The sequence below is a fragment of the Poecilia reticulata genome, linkage group LG8 (assembly GCF_000633615.1).
Source record: "Poecilia reticulata strain Guanapo linkage group LG8, Guppy_female_1.0+MT, whole genome shotgun sequence".
NCBI classification, from domain to species: domain Eukaryota; kingdom Metazoa; phylum Chordata; class Actinopteri; order Cyprinodontiformes; family Poeciliidae; genus Poecilia; species Poecilia reticulata.
Genome location: NC_024338.1, coordinates 17,307,871 through 17,316,109, shown reverse-complemented (window position 1 = coordinate 17,316,109; position 8,239 = coordinate 17,307,871). Strand labels below are relative to the sequence as shown.

General features: G+C 40.2%; 1 protein-coding gene across 1 annotated transcript in view; it reads left to right on the top strand.

Moving 5' to 3' along the window:
* The first annotated feature begins 327 nt into the window (after positions 1–327).
* Positions 328–8,239, top strand: part of spop (speckle type BTB/POZ protein) — an 84,512-nt gene continuing 76,600 nt past the window's right edge. Inside the window, exon 1 of the mRNA XM_017306057.1 lies at positions 328–932. The gene's annotated coding sequence lies outside the window, so the exon portion shown is untranslated. The remainder of the gene's footprint in view (positions 933–8,239) is intronic.

Here is an 8,239-nt window from a genome sequence, read left to right as displayed (position 1 = left end):
GAGCTGGGAGTTTCTGTGAGAATATGTGAGCACGAAGAAAGTGTGTAAATGCTCCAACGTTGATCCAAATAAAACGAGCTTATCTACATTGGGTTTCTGAACCAAATGTGCCACTTACATATTGTTTCTATTAAAAAAAAGACCATGATTACTTCCGTCCAAACATCCTGATCGGGGGATACAAAGTACTTATTATTTTCCTAGTAATTTCTATCGTTTTTTTCAAGTTCATAATTTATATTGGCGCCATGTTTGTTTCTTCATGAGCGTGAAGCGCATGCGCAGTGCTGAATACAAATATGACGCAGTTTCTACGTTTGCGTTTTAATTAAGATCCGTCTTGCACCTGGCGGCACGGAGACATGAAGCCAAAAAAACCGTTTCTTATGATCTCCTAAGATCACAAAAGAATCATCGACGCCCAGCCTAAATGATGGAAAACTGTTGTTGATCTACCTCATAATATTCTCCGTGTTGATGCGGCTTCGTAACTTGGCGTCGACCTGCTTCAGCTAGAGTGGGCGAGTAGCCCGCAGGAACGCCATGTTTGAAATGGCTGCCTTTGTTATCTGGCAAGTTATTTTTCAGAAACATTATTCGAAGTTTTGTCCTTGAAGTTACTGAAGCAATTTTTGTGTTAAAATAGAGCAGCAGCAGAAGAGGAGCGACATGGCCATGGCGTCTCGGCTCCTTGTTTGTTTGGCTGCTGGCGTCCCTGAAATATCCGAGACAAAAAATGGCGTCTGGAACTAGCAGCATCCCGATTATGTATAGACCAAGATGATCTACAATGATGTTGAGGATCGCTTCCGTCGACCTGAGGAATCCCTACAAGGTGCCTGGCGGATCCGCCCAACCCGTCAAAGATTGGTAAAAGGCAAATAACTGTTCCAATGGCGGATCCAGAAGACATCTCCAGAAGATATCTCGGGGTAGGAGCTGTTGCGGGTTTTGATATGCTTCACGCTGCTGAAGGCTAACGCTGCTGAAGGCTAACGCCAGGCATCTCGCTTGCTGGTTTGGTTTGACTCCGCCACGAGTCAATGAACTGAGAAGGATTCTTCTGTTGTAATCCTTCAGTTTTTTGGGAGTTTTGTGCTGTTTGAAACGCAGGTCTTATGACCGTTAGAAATTTAGGTGTAATTGGTCTGTTGGAATCGGAAGTTCATAATTTGAAAACCAGATGTTATGTGAAAAGATGGCTGCCAAGTATTTGGCAAATACACCGCAGTGAAGTTAGTTTCAAGTTGGATATTCGATATTCGAGCTCCGCAGAGTAAGCGTATCCGTTTTATGAACGCTAATGTCGGCCAGAGGTTCTCCAACGCTCCCGGCCAAAGCCCCCGAAGGTTCACTTAGGGGACTATCAAGAAATTACCGAACCTAACACTCCTGTCAAACAAATGCTAATAAATGCCTTGAATTGTAACCAACTGTCAGTACTAATTCATGCTTTTAAATGAGACACTATCATCTATTAATTTTAAGTTTTGTACAATATTTTCAATAATTTTAATATTAAATAATGTTTTCTTCAATAGCTTCCAAGTCATCTGACCTATTGACTCAAATTCACTTTGAAATAATTATACTAGTCTCTATAGATGTGGCACAGACTTTTGTTTTCCATTTTTAGCCATTTTCTATTTTTTAGGAATTATTTTTGTCAAAATGGTGTTTTTCTAAAATAGCTTCCAGGTCATGTGACCTGTTGACTCAAAATCACTTTAAAATTTTTATACTAGCCTCTATAGATGGGGCACCGAATTTTGTTTTCCATTTTCACTCAATTTTAATTTTTTAGGAATTTTTTTGGTCAAAATTGAGTGTTTTTCTTCAATAGCTTCTAGGTCATGTGACCAATTGACCCAGAATCACTTTGAAATTATTAGAATAGTCTCTATAGATGGGAAACAAACATTTGTTTTCCATTTTTAGCCATTTTCCATTTTTTAACAAATTTTTTCATCAAAAATGAGTTTTTCTTCAATAGCTTCCAGGTCATGTGACCTGTTGACTCAAAATCACTTTGAACTAATTCTACCAGTCTCTATAGATGGGGCACAGACTTTTGTTTTCCATTTTTTTTTAGCCATTTTCCATTGTTTTACATAATTTAAATTTACAAATGTTAAAAATTACTGGTGTTTAATAGCTTAAATTTCATGTGACCCACTGACGAGGAATAAGTGTTAAATGGAATAAAAATAATTGTGCCCTACCTTTTCAGTCTGGTAGAATAATTTCACATTGATTTTGTGTTAATAAGACCCATAAGCTGTTGAAGAAAAATCAATCAATCAATCAATCATCTACCCTTGTCCGCAGTCAGGTTGCTGGGTCAGCAGAGGCCCAGACTTCCGTCTCCCAGCCACTTCTTCCAGCTTCTCCAGGGGGATCCCAAGGCGTTCCCAGGCCAGCCAAGAAGCATAGTTCCTCCAGCGTGTCCTGGGTCTTCCTGTGGGCCTCCTCCTGGTAGGACGTGCCCAAATGACCTCACTAGGGAGGTGTTGAGAAGGCATCCTAATCTGATGCCTGACCCACCTCAGCTGACTCCTCTCGAAGTGAAAAATCAGCGGCTCTTCTCTGAGTCCCTCCTGATGACTGAGCTTCTCATCCCATCACTAAGGGAGAGCCCAGACAACGTATGGAAAAAAATAATTTTGGCCGCTTGTGTTTGTGATCTTGTTCTTTCAGTCAAGACCCTTAGATCTATGCCGTAGATGAAGGTAGGGACGTAGATCGACTGGCAAATGGAGACCTTTGCTTTTTGATCCAGCTGTCTCTTCACCACGACAGACTGGTCCAGCGCCCACTTTACTGCAGACGCTGCGCCAATCCGTCTATTGATCTCCTGTTCCATTTTCCCCCTCATTCTTGATGTTATGGATTCTGTATTTTCCTCCATCTCTTTTAGCCTCTTTCATCTGCTTAACACGCTGTAGCATACATAACCATGTTTAAATGTGACTGCTGGCAGTCGTATGTAAACAGACTGAAACTGATTAGAGTACCGTTTAGGGAGGGTCCAGATTGCAGAGATGAATAAAAAGCTAAACTTGCTACAATCTTTGCCTCACTTGGCTTCTTGTCACTTGGCCCCAGCGCTGGATGGTGAATGTAACCTAAGAAGCATGATGTTCCATTTGGATGATATGTATGGATTGTGAAATTTGATAATCTTTTAGCATTAAAGCTTATTTTTATATTTAACCAAATCTCATTATTTCTCAAGGTCATTTACAATGAGTGGTTCTGGTCGGGTCCTGAAACTGGTTAACGGACATGGGTGGTGAACAGAGACAGAAATGAATAAACTCCAACAATGAACAAGATCCTAAAATGCTTAAACTCCTCCACTTGGGTCAGGACAATCTTCCCTGACCCAAATAAGGTACTCTACCCTTTTTCAGCTCAAGACCATGGACTTGGATCTGGAGGTAATGATCCTCCTCCCGGTCGCTTCACACTGGTCTGCATACTGCTCCAGTAAAGCTGTAGATCATGACCTGATGAAGCCAGTAGGGCCACATCATCTGCCAAAAGCAGAGGCGTGATCCCAAGGCCACCAAAATTAATCCCTTCAAAACCCTGGTTGTGCAGAACGTGGCCTCGGACAGAAAATCCCCAATCAAAAAATCTAATAATTTTATTTATATATCACATTTCAACAACAAGGCATTTCAAAGAGCTTTACACCATTAAAATACAAAGTCATAGAAACGCAGCCAACAACTGAAACGTGACATTTTCTCACTACATATCAGATTAATTAATGTTTCATTAATTAACGCATGGCTCTCATCTCGAGTCATGTGATGTGATGAGACTATTTCTAGTTAGAACCTCTCAACCTCACACACCAGCTCAGGCTCCCACCAGAGAAGTGACTTTCCATGCCCAGTGATGAAACGTCCATCACCCAGGGTCAGAAGGTCAAGGTCCCCTCCCTCGGCCTTCTAACATCCCACATTGCACCCAGCCCTTTTGGCCCCTCCCACAGGTGGTGAGCCCATGGGAAAGGGAACCCACTTTGGGCTGAGCCTGGCCAGACTCCATGTGTTTTGGCACCAGATGCTTGCTAACTCCAAGCTCCAGGGTGGTGACCTGTGTCCAGGTGAGGGGACAATGTATCCATTGATTGTGCTCTTCATAAAGGGTCTTTGGGCTGCTCTTTGTCTGGTTCATCACCTAGGACCTCTAGCATTGGGTGACCCTACAAAGGTTATGAAGCCTCTGACGGCATAACTCCTAGAGTCACTTCGACACTCAAACCCTTTCATCATAAGGTGGCAGCCTATGGAGAGGTGAAGAGAAAATAGGAAACATATTTTTAAATATAAAATTGCCTAAAAAATAAAAAAATGAGTCAAAATGAATTAAAAATGAGTGTACCTCATCTCTCCAGTCTATTAAAACAATTTTACATTGATTTTGAGTAATTGGGTCATAGTTTAGTGAGAACTCCTGCCCGTGTTCTCACATAACACCAGTTTTAAAGTCCCTACACTGGCTCTCTGTAGCTCAGAGGATAGACTTTAAAATACTGTTGTTGGTTTATAAATCACTGAACGATTTAGCAGCACAATACATTAAAGATCTGCTGTTGTATCAACCTTCCAGACCCCTCAGGTCTTCTGGTTCTGCTCTGCATCCAGAACCAAACGAGGAGAAGCGGCATTCAGCTTCCATGCACCACAAATTTGGAACAAACTTCCAGAAAACTGTAAAACAGCTGAAACACTGACATCCTTTAAATCTAGACTAAAAACTAAAGGTTTTTTTTTAATTTAATCAATTACGAATTTAATGACTGCTCTTGACTTAATGTAATGTTTTGTTTGTTCTATGTTGCATGACTGTGTGTTATTACATAAAGCATTTTGAAATGCCTTGATGGTGAAATGTGCTGTACAAATAACATTTGATTGATTGATGACTTAAAAGAGAATATAAAAATACCTAAATTGTAAAAAGAACTCAAATCGAATATAAATGAGTGTGCCTCATCTATGCAGACTGGTTCTGGGTAAATGGGTCACAAGACCTGGAAGCTATTGAAGAAAAATATTAAATTTTGACATTTCTAAAAAAAAAAAAAAAAAAAAAAAAAACAAATGGTTGTGCCTCATCTATACTGGATACTAGAACAATTTCACACTGGTTCTCGGTCCATGGGTCACGAGACCTGGAAGCTATTGAAGAAAAACACTCAATTTTGACCAAATAAATTGTAAATGGCTTAAAATGGAAAACAAAAGTCTGTGTCCCATCTATAGAGACTAGTAGAATTAGTTCAAGAGTAAATGGGTCATATGACCTGGGAGCTATTGAAGAAAACAATATTTAATATTAAAACTATTAAATATATTCTGTATGACTTCAAAATTTAAGAGATATTGTGTCTCATGTAAATGTATGAATTAGCACTGACATTTACTCAGTTGTTCACAATTCAAGGCATTTATTAAAACATTTTGACAGGAGTGTTTGGTTCGGTAATTTGTTGACAGTCCCTAAGGTTACCTTCGGCCGCTTGGGCTGGGAGCGGCGAACCGCTGGCCGACATTAGCGTTCATAAATCGGTCAACCTTGAGCTAAATGCCGCTTAGTCCGCGGAGCTAGCATATTGAATATCCAACTTGAAACTAAATCCACTGCGGTGGCAAATACAGTTAAGAATGAAGTCATTTAGCTTAAGCATAGTAAGCTAGTTTACTATAAGCCTTAATTTGGGTGAAAATTCTCATTTACATTTGAACATGCATACCTTTTTCATTTTTTGTATCTACTTAATAATTTGAAATAAAGCCACGGTCTATACTTTAATAACTCAACAACTAGATAAAATTTTATTTACGTTCAACAATTTAAATGAAAACATGAAAACTGATTTAGTTTTACGCTGAAGCGATGCGCGGACTCCTGCAATTTTATTTCTTCTGGACGACGAGTCAACAGCAAGATCTTCTGGTGCTGAAGATCAGAGGTCACAGAGGTAATGTTCACACTGTCTAATCCATCTCTTATTTTTAGGTTTTCAGCTGAAATTAACTCCATGTTTTTTTTTTTCAAGATGATCCAGTGGGACCAATCTTCAGTGTTTGTTTTTAACCCAGTTTCTCTCCTAGACTAAGCTACTGGCTGACTTTTTGTTGCACTTAACTATTTTGTTTCTTAGATAAAGCCACCAAAGGAGTTTCTACTGCAACTAATTTTCTTTTCTCCTGTAGAAAAACTGCTGGAGTAACTTGCTTTTTCTCTCTCTGCTCTTTTCTTTCCAAATCCCCTAGGGGTAGTGACAGATGGCCTTTCTTACAGAGGCAACTTCTGGTTCTGCTGTAGGGTTCTTCTTGTTAAAGGGAAACATTTCCTCTCCACTGTCACTACATGCATCCTCAATATGAGGCATTGCTTTAGCTTACTCAACTTTTAACCAATTTAAACAATTGGTGCAGTGTTCATTTTTAGAAAGTCTTCCTGTTAAAGTGAAGTTTTTTTCCTCCACTGCCACCACATGAATCCTCATTAAGCTTATTTTTCTTTCAACCAATTTAAACAAATGGTGCAGTGTTCATTTTTGGAAAGTCTTCCTGTTAAAGGGAGGTTTTTCCTTTCCACTGCAACTACATGTGCGTTCAGTGTAAGGCATTGCCTAAGCTTACTTTTGTTGCTTTTAACCAATTTAAATTGCTGCAGTGTTTATTTTCTTGGAAAGACTTCCTGTTAAAGGGAAGTTTGTTTGTTTTCACCACATGCTTCCTCAGTGAGAGGCTTTGCTTTAGCTCACTTTTAACAAATACTTGATAACTGCAGTGCTTTTTTGTTTGTAAAGTCTTCCTGTTAAAGGGAGGTTTTTCCTTTCCACTGCAACTACATGTGCGTTCAGTGTAAGGCATTGCCTAAGCTTACTTTTGTTGCTTTTAACCAATTTAAATTGCTGCAGTGTTTATTTTCTTGGAAAGACTTCCTGTTAAAGGGAAGTTTGTTTGTTTTCACCACATGCTTCCTCAGTGAGAGGCTTTGCTTTAGCTCACTTTTAACAAATACTTGATAACTGCAGTGCTTTTTTGTTTGTAAAGTCTTCCTGTTAAAGGGAGGTTTTTCCTTTCCACTGCAACTACATGTGCGTTCAGTGTAAGGCATTGCCTAAGCTTACTTTTGTTGCTTTTAACCAATTTAAATTGCTGCAGTGTTTATTTTCTTGGAAAGACTTCCTGTTAAAGGGAAGTTTGTTTGTTTTCACCACATGCTTCCTCAGTGAGAGGCTTTGCTTTAGCTCACTTTTAACAAATACTTGATAACTGCAGTGCTTTTTTGTTTGTAAAGTCTTCCTGTTAAAGGGATTTTCCCTGTCCATTGTCAACACATGCATCCACAGCATATCTATGCTGATGGAAAATAGTTTTTAGCTCATGGTTGGGGAATTTAAGGCCTTAACACCACATGGCATATGGACTGAGAAGATGTGGAAACTGATCAACCATGTTTGTTGAGATGGAGACTCTGAAGACATGCGATGGCCTCAAACATTTGGGAAATGTGGATATCAAAATGGTTCCCATGGTACTGGACTTGGAACTAAACAGTAGGAAATGTGGCTTTCTTTTTCCTGTAGTCACTCCTCAGGGATTTGACGTCATCGGATGAGGAAATAACAAGTGCAACGACGCGGTCAATCCATTACACGCAGGAAAAATTTGCAAAAATGGTATGTGAAAAGTATGTTTTCTGATCATGGGTATGGTAACTGGAATGGATTTTGGAATCACTCGGCACAGGAAAAACACGGTAGGCTATATGAAATGTATGTGTTCTGATTTTGGGTACAGCAATCAGAACAGATCTTGAAGATGCAGGAAAAACACGGAAGGCTATATGAAATGTATGTGTTCTGATCTTGAGTACTGTTTGAAATGTGTGTTGTAAGTTATAAATGCATGTGTAGAATCCATTATCTCTAAAGATGACACCCTCGACTACACCTGAGAACGACAGATGGAAAATGCCATCATCGATCAACAGAAAAGGCCTCCTTCGCACCCCTGACCTTAGTGGCCCTACCACTGAGATCAGTAGCCTTTCTCAAGGAACAAATGGTTCCTTGAGAAAGGAACCATTTGGTCATGTGGTCTTAGGCCTGCGCCCCGAGGGCTCAGCCCTCGTCCCCCAGCCTCTGGCGAGCCTGGGCCCGAGTGCTCAGCCCATGTCCCCGGCCTCTGGCGAGCCTGGGCCCGAG